Here is a 9,449-nt window from a genome sequence, read left to right on the forward strand (position 1 = left end):
CTTAGCTTCTTGGCTTCTTTTTTGTTGTTTGGGAGTGCGCCATCCTGTAGATAGGTGATAATACGGTTGCGCCAATCCTAAGTTAAGTTTACGGTTCTTACCTCGATTTGGTCTAGTGATGAGTTGTGGAGGTAGACTACACTTTTATCCCCGGGCGTGATGCTTTTGGTCGCTATGACCAGTTTAGCTAGGCCATCCGCTTCGGCGTTCTGAACACGTGGTATCTAGTTGAGCTAGCATTCGCCGAACTCAGGCAGTAGCTTTCAGATTTTGATCTGATATCTTTGCAACCTTTGTTCCTTGATTTGGAAAGTCCCTATGACTTGGTTGACTATGATCTGGGAATCACAGTGAAGCCTTAACCGTTTCACCCCATACTTGAGTGCTAGCCTCAACCCTACGATTACGACCTCATACTCAGCCTCGTTGTTAGTCATATCTGGGCACCTTATGGACTGGCAAATTACTTCGCCTGTAGGGACCTCGTACGAGTCCTAGTACGGATCCCGATGCGTTGGACGTGCCGTCGGTGTACAGGATGCAGAGTTCCTATGTTTGGAGGGAAGCTTCGACGGCTTCCTTTTCGACATCAGGCATTATATTTGCACTGAAGTCTGTGACGAAGTCGGCAAGAACCTGTGACTTTATCGTCGTTCAAGACTGGTATATGATGTCGTGATCGCTTAGCTCTATGGCCCACTTAGCCAACCTCCCCGATAGCTCGGGTTTATGCAAGATGCTCCTCATGGGAATGGTTGTAACGACAGAGTTAGGGTGAAACTGGAAATAGGGTCTAAGCTTTCGTTGCGGTATGACCAATGCCAGGGTCAATTTTTTAAGGTGCGGGTACCTTGTCTTGGCATCGATGAGTGTTTTGCTAATGCAATAGATGGGAGATTGTGTACCTTGGTTTTCATGTATGAGGATTGCACTTACCGCTACTTCGGAGATGGCTAGGTAGATGAGGATATGTTCCCCAGGTTCGGGTTCTGAGAGCAGGGGTGGTCACGATAGGTATGCCTTCAGTTCTCGCAGAGCTTGGACGCACTCGGGAGTCCATTTGAGACTGTTGTCCTTTGTGATCTCGCCAAAAAATCTATGACATATATCAGACGACGCGAGATAAATCTTGATAAGCCGGCGATTTGACCAGTCAACCTTTGAACTTGCTTCTTGGTATTCAAGAGTTCTAGTATCCCCTCGATAGCGTTGATTTGGTTTGGGTTGACCTCGATCCCCTGCCGTGACATCAAAAAACCCAAGAACTTTCCAGAGGCTATACCAAATGCGCATTTTTCTGGATTTAGTTTCATTCCGCACAACCTTAGTCCCTCAGTCCCTTTCCCAAGGACTGCTTGACAGTGAATATGTCGTTTACTCTTTCTTCGACCTTCTTGCCTCCAGCATGTGCGGTTACGAACTTGTCGGCCATTTTCTCGAAAGTTTCTATAGAGCGGGCTGGTAGCTGTGAGTACTATGTTGATGCCCCTCCCGTAAGGGTTTCGCCGAACTTCTTTAGCAAAATAGAGGCCACTTGTTCCTTGGATAGGTCGTTGCCTTTCACGGTGGTGACGTAATGGGTCACATGATCTTCAGGATTGGTCGCTTGTCGTATATACTGAGGCAGGGAAGCATGTTTTAGGTCTTTGGTATGGCATGCGGGGCTGCTTCATCACTGTAACGAACCTGCCGGTGTCCCTTTTTGGCAGCAACATAGGAGCGCCCGTTATCTTCTCGACTCGTTCTGGTGTTCTTTCATCTGGTCTCGGAGTGCTTTGTTCTCATTCTCCATTTCCTCCATCCTCTTTAGAACGGCGGCGAGAGCGTTATCACCTATACTGCTAGTAATATTGTGAGTTATACCTGCTGTCGGAGGGTTTGGTCGGTTGCACCGTTCGTCTGTTTGTTGTATCGTGCAATCTCTTGCGGTTTCTGTAGTCGTTCCTGGAGCAGGCCTGTTGAGCACGCTCACCAGCGTATCGGCCAGCCATGCTTCGAGGTGCTTTTTCAGAGCTGGTGGCGTCCCTTCTTATGTGGACGTGGAAGCTCCATTTCCGTTGGATTTCTTTATGCTACAATTTGTGGGGGGGGGGGGGGTTGTTGGGGAGGTTACCTTTCGCGCCTAGAGGAGGCGGTGGGCGTCACGTCTTCGGCTAGGGTTTCACAACTCTCGTAGATAGCATTCATGAGGCTGCTGGGAAGATCACTCGTTATTCTCGCCCTCTCTCCTTGGTTACCTGCCATGTAGGTTTTTGTTCATACAAAGAAAGAAGAAGATCTCGGGGTTTGTGAAGTTAGTGACTTGTGTTAATTATAGATCTAAAGAAAACTATTAAATTGACAAAGAAGTCCCCACTGACGGCGCTAAATTATTTGACCGAAAATATAAATCTTGATTTAACTAATTAAATTTATGTGAATAAGATTTAATCTTGGTTAATAATAATATCCTAAAGACGAAATTCTCGGCAGCGTGGTAGATAGCACGCAGATCTATTCCAAAAGCTATAGCAGTGTACAATAATAAATTTTAAGAACACAAATAGGGGTAATGTAGCAATAAATAGTGGTGAATAACAATAAATGATATTTATGTAAAAAGAACGAATGAGTCACCCGAGAAAGGATGAAATCAATGGATGTTCTTTTCTGACAATGATGAATTATGGACAAGCCTTTGAATATCCAAGTTGTTCTCGGATCCAGTGGAGAAACGTGGGCAAGAATCTTAGTGAAAAGATTATTTTTGTAGGCTTGCAATAAGATCAGATTCTTTCTTTAAAGTCAAAGAATATTTTACAAAAATGAATATCTCATGTCCCCTATCATTGCATCTCTTTCTATTTATAGGGAACATGTTCCTAGAAACCCTAATCATACAAGTGCAGAGAATATCCACTAGAATATTCTCTTTCATATCCTATCTTGAAATTAACCATTATAACTCTGTCAAGGGTATTCGACCTCGGCCTCGATTATTGACGACTACTCAACTCCAATCTTTGCTGACTCTTCGACCACGACCTTCGTTGTTGGTTAGATCACTTCGACATGTGGCGGCCTGGGAATGTTTTACCAATGCTATTTTGACTTATATTCTAGAGATAGATTTTGACCCATACAAATTCTCAAGATTATGTAGCAAAATTTATATTTTCACCTTTTAACTAATCAACAATACCAACAATAACAAACTCAGTGGAAACCCACAAGTAGGGTCTAATGAGGGTTGTGTGTGTATATATATATATATATATATACACACACACCTTACTCCTATTTTGAGAAAGTATATATATATGTTGTTTCTGATAGACCCACGACTCAAAATAATAATAATAATAATAATAATAGTAACAAGCAATAACACCATCTTCTTTCAACTAATCGAATATGCTTTTAGATTCAACTTGGAAATTCTCCATTTTACAGATCATTAACAACTAAAATATGTAAATACCCACAATTTTGTGATCATTATCATACTTTTTTGAGAAATTTTCATAAAGCACAATCTTTTAGTAGTAATTAGCCATCTATAGATACCATTTGCTATATTACGGATTATAGATACCTTTTTCTGTGGTTATAAGATGTAGTTGTTGTATTTATGCTATTGTATTCATGAATACAGTAGAAAAAATAGGCGTGAATCAGGGATGGACAGATTATTGTATTCGACTGTGTTCGACTGTATTCACGGCGTTAAATAGGGGATTACACTAGTTTTACAACGAAAAGTGAATCAATTAACATAATAGACTCCTAATATAACTCAACAAACTCAATTATAACACAAAATTTTGTATTCAGTTATAAAAAAGATTCTCAACCGAAAAATCCCCCAAAAATATAGCAATCTTCAGAGAAATTATATAATACATCTGAACACATTCATGGCATATAGCGAGACAGTGAATACAATGAAATACATAGAATACAGCGGGATACATTGAAATACAATAAGAAAAAAAAATAGTGAATACAATGAAATACATGGAATACAACGAGATACATTGAATTACAATAAAAAAAAGACAACGATACAATGAAATACATGAAAATACATCGTCATACGTTGAAAATACATTGAAATATATTAACAGAAAATCAAGTTGCTCAGCCCCAAAAAACGTCGGCTTTATTCAAGAACAAACCCTAATTTCCAGCTACTCCTATTGCAGCAGATGCAACAATAACGTCAGAAGCAGCAACAACAACAGGAAGCCATGACTCGTTTCCCTTCTAACAACAACAGGAAGCCATGACCGCCGTCAACAGAAATTGTGCCTTTGTTAAAGGAAGAGCCGGAAGAAAACGATTTGAAGGATGGGCACACGAAAGTTACGCCAGAAAATTCTTGGAACTTGAAAAATCTTTGAGTAAAATGGTCTATATGCCCTCCATGTGATATAAGCGTCTCTAATTTGATTCACACAAGATCCTCAAAAGACCAGCAGACGAAAGTTGAAGGCCGTGGTCGGAGAATTCGGATGCCGGCGACCTGTGCTGCTAGAATCTTCCAATTCACACGAGAACTAGACCATAAATCCGACGGTGAGACTAATTTATCAACGCCGAGCATGAGATCTGAAGCTGGTATCCGAAGTAGGCCATGAGATCTTATTCGTTAAAACAAGAGAAATTTCATAGAGAAAGAGTTGAGTTGAGAGAGAGAGAGTGTGGAGAAAAATCTGAAAGAATGAGAGAGAAAAATAATACAAGCGTATTTTATGGCTTAAGGGTAGGAGGTGACCATAAATAGATATTTGGCTATAAAAATGAAAAGGTAGCTATGGAATATAATTTTTAAAAGGGTATTTATTTAAAATAAATAAGGTATCAACCTTTGCTATAGCAGGTAAAAATTCCTAATTTTTTTTAGATTGTAGGTGGAAGTCTCAAATTCCTTAAATTACCTCCTCTTTATGTAATTGCAGAGGAAAGTTCACATTTCACGAAAGGAGTAGCATCTTTGGTCTTTCCCCCCTTCCATCTTTCCTTATGTGATTAATTAAGTAACAAAAACTTTAGTAAAAATACAACACATTTTTTCTGAGAAAAATAAGGGGCACAAACTACCCCTTTTTATTGTATCTGATATCTTTTCTAAAGAGGTTGGCAATGAAATTCATTGCTCAAGCGACGGTCAAATCTAATTCGTCAGATTAATAAATGCTGTAGACTTCATGAAGAGAACTTGCCGTGTTCAACTTCCAACTTCCCATAACTAAATTACAAAGATAAAAGAGAAGAAAAAAATCTTCACCATTACTGAACATAGTGATTCACGGATCCATAGAGAAAAAGAGTACTGGTGTTAAGTGTTGGTATTAATTTGTGTAACACAAGGTAGATATGGTAGGTGAGACGTCGATATTCCACCTTTAGGGAATTACTCTAACGACCCCAAATTAGAATTACCAAGGTAGTTTGTTTTTCCAGTTTAATTCGGGCACGATAAAAGAATTTTGTAATTTCATACATTGTAATAATAGGTTATCTGCTTTATTTTGTTATTATCACATCATATTTGTTATAAAGAGTTATTATAAGTAACTCTAAGTGCAAAAACATATATTTTGTTTTACTAGCCAATATTCTCGAATAAGAATACACAGGTTCAACCTTGAACATAGGGGCGGGGTCTATAGAAATAAACAAATCGGCATTATTTAATGGTAGATACTGCTAATTATGGGTGACAAATGAGATTGTTTTCTTGTATTTTGTGTAAGGGTAAAAGACAATGGAACAACGTGAACCCCGGGTCCCAAGATTAGTACTCCCTTCGGTCCAAAATAAGTGATTTTTTGGTTGTTTTCACATATTAAGAAACTCACCTTTTTAATAGTAAGTAACAATGAAATTGGTCATATTAATCTTTACTATCTCTTCGTATAAATACTCCTAACACATCTCCAACATCATTTACTCCAAGGGCAATATAGGAAAAGAATAATTATTCATTCTTGAAATCTGAAAAAATCATTTATTTTGGACCACAAAATAAAAGCTAAAAAATCATTTATTGTGGACTGAAGGGAGTATTCTATTACAAAGTGAGGAGCATGAAAATATAGGGGGCTGGTGATAAGAGTACAAAATTAAGATGTCAGTTTGTGCTTCTAAAATGTAATGCTGTAATAGTCTTAAAGTTAATTGGCACTTTAGCCACCCGATTAGTTTATCCACTATATATCCAATCCATTTTAGGGTCCTTTTCTACACCACGGGACACATATATTTTTTGATTGTAAAAATATAATTTTGAAAGAAAGGCGTACCTTTCCCCCATAAAAAAAAGGAAATAAGAAGCTTTAAGTTTTGTTTTTAGTTAAGACTTAAGAGTCTGATCTGGTTTGGATTTATATTAATACAGATTGGTTTTGCTCAGTTAAAGTGTATTTTAGAGCAAAGCAAATACCAGGTTAAGTTAGTTCGGGGCGAGGAATTATATAATGATATTGGTTAGGGGACGTACTACAAATGTACAAGTAATTTTCTTATCTTGTTGTGGATTTTCTTCCTTTGATTTCAGATCAAAAGTTGTATAACCAATACGTCTGTTGTAGGAAAAACACTACGTGGAAGGTATAATGGGCATGATCAGTTGAGGCCAGTACTGACAGTCGGATTTTCCTTGGAGATAACTAAATTCAAAACTTTGTGCTTCCTTCTACTTACCTTGGACATTTTTTTGTAAGGGATAGGCCCCATTTGGTATACATTTGTAACCATTTTTTTTTTAAAATTTAGATGTGATTTCCTGGGGTGTTTCTCAAACTAAATTACGTCCATGTCTGGTCTCTCAAACATGGATTTTCACATTTGGACAAAAAGCTATAATAGAGTAATATAATTTCTAGCGTTTGAAACTCAGCCTTCTTTGATTAGATTACTTATTTACCGTATAATATTGCAACTTTATTGGGGTATTATAAAGAACATATTGCAGTTGTCGAGAGCCAAAAATTTACATTGTTGGAGCGGAATCCTGTTTGTTTAAATCTATTGTTGTAAACTACACTATGAATTGGAATTTCATTTACTCATTGTTGCCAAATTGGCAACAGTTGACGAGCATTTGATGTGAATTTAGTATCTGTTGGTCCAACTGTTGAATTGTTAACGATTTAAAGTGGAGATATTTTGAACTGGATACATTTTATTAAAAATAAATGTGCATAACATACCAATAGAAAAAGTATACATGCATTGACATAAATCCCAAATATTTCATAACATTTTCAAAGACAAAGAGCCCGGCCCTAGTATAATTAAAGATGAGGACCAATTGATCTGTGATACATAAAACATGCATGACAACTCTCCACTATATAGTATCTGCAATCATACATTAGGTTAATATACATGTATAATTTAATTGGTTTACTCTTTTATATTATCATATCAAGAGTTACCTCATATTGTAAATCAATATAATCAAATAGGTATAAAGCCTCAGTGCAGATTTAAACTCTTTCATTTACACATGTCAAAAAGTAAAAGTTATTTGAACTAAACTTTCCATCTGCATTCACATGCATAGAAAACTTATTTCTTTTTCCTCTCCTTCAAAAAATGCTGTAATAGATAGATTAGTTGTGCCAGAAAGGTGACAGAGCATTTTATTAGCCGGATCGTCTTCTGGTCTCCTTTTTCCTGCCTACTCCCGACCTGTTTGCCAATTGAGCATTAACTTCAGATGGCTGTCAAATGAATTTAATTTTGAGATCCAATCTTGTATAAAAATTTGTGGTATGGGACAAATTGAGCCCCTGACCATGTAGAACGGTGTGAACTGTGAAGTACTGTCTTCTTCACAATAGTATATAATTAATTTTTCTGCACTGATTGTATCAAGAATTTTTAGACTACCCGGCCACTTAAGAACCTAGTACAGGTAATATATATATTATGTAAACAAGCATATGGTTCGACAATTATGATAAATATTGTAGCTTGTTATAGCAGGTAAAACTACATTAACAGTGAAACTCTATCACATTGTGAGTGTATATATATAATTGAAATCCGATAATTATAAGGAGCAGAGTTATGAAATTAATTTTTATACCTTATTGCTATCCCATAAGAAAAAGAAAAAAGTGAAAGGGTACTTCTAGTTCCAAATTATGAAATGGGGAAACAGAACGTATGGAAGCTGGAGACTGATATGTGGAACTGACGAAAATTAAAACGTGTTCGATCTAGTAGAAAATAGTCTTTACAGTAATAGTAACTGCCAAACGTCAATGGCTACGCATGGAGCTAGGTGCATTTATAGGGAGCTTTCGACTTCTATTTTCAAGCACTGATAGAAATATGAGTGTGCTTATTTCAAACTTGGGTTTTTGTTGCGACGTTCGAAACCTTGTTGCCCACTCCGCTTGTGCATATAGATAGGACCATTTGGAAGTAGGCGCAGATGCTTAGCTTAAAGGATGTAATCCACCACAAATGTCAACCATCAACATGAAGAATCATGTAGTGGATGTAGACTTCAGCAACAGCCACATATTTCCATCATATTTCGATAAGAATTTAAGTTATATACATGATAAACTAAAGACTTTTTACACTATCAATGCAATTTAATTGGTTATACCAGGCCCCGTTATAATTTTTTCCAGATTACAATATTAGCTTGATATGATGAGTTATCTATGGTTGTAGGAAAAAAAAAATATTATCGTAGGTCAAGTTTAGCTGATAGTGTTGCGCAAAACTTGAACACTTCGAATATATGTATATATAAAAGCCTTTTGGAGGGAATATAATGGTTTTGATTAGATTTTAGGATAAAAGCAAATGATACTGATTGTCAAGACCCATAAAGTGGAGAATAATTCGTAAATCGTCAACGTAATCCTTTGCTAGCTGCTGATCCTAATCACACTCAAAAAGTGTATTTCTTTGTAATTATAAAATTTGTCTAGTATATTCTCTAGTTTGTGTTGATCATAAGGGTTCCTCCAACTGTTACGCGGCGTCTTCCTAAGATTTCTGGAAAGGGTGATATAAGGCTAAGCAACTGTTATCCGTGCGGTTACTATCCGTCAACTGGGATCTTCTACTACGTACGCTGACAAGATTACCAATGCCGTACGGAAAAACTAATGTCAAGAGCAATTGAGAGTACAGAAAAGAAAATGAGAATGAAAGAAAGCTTGATTGCATTAGTAAAAACTATTACATAAAGGCAACACGATGTCGAAGGAATTCAGAAAATATTTGAGCCCAACTGAGTAAAGGCTGAGCTTTAAGATGCCACATACACCAAGTCGGGAACTTATTATTTCAGGGAAGTTTAAACCTACCTTTGCCCTAATTACTTTACTCTGCTTATTCATTGATTAAATTTTATATATTTGTTATCATAAGGGGGGGGTGGGGGTAGGGGGTACTTACGCCTTAGTTAAGGTTTTGTTTAGTTTTATTATGTA

Source organism: Nicotiana attenuata, unplaced genomic scaffold (assembly GCF_001879085.1).
Source record: "Nicotiana attenuata strain UT unplaced genomic scaffold, NIATTr2, whole genome shotgun sequence".
NCBI classification, from domain to species: Eukaryota; Viridiplantae; Streptophyta; class Magnoliopsida; order Solanales; family Solanaceae; genus Nicotiana; species Nicotiana attenuata.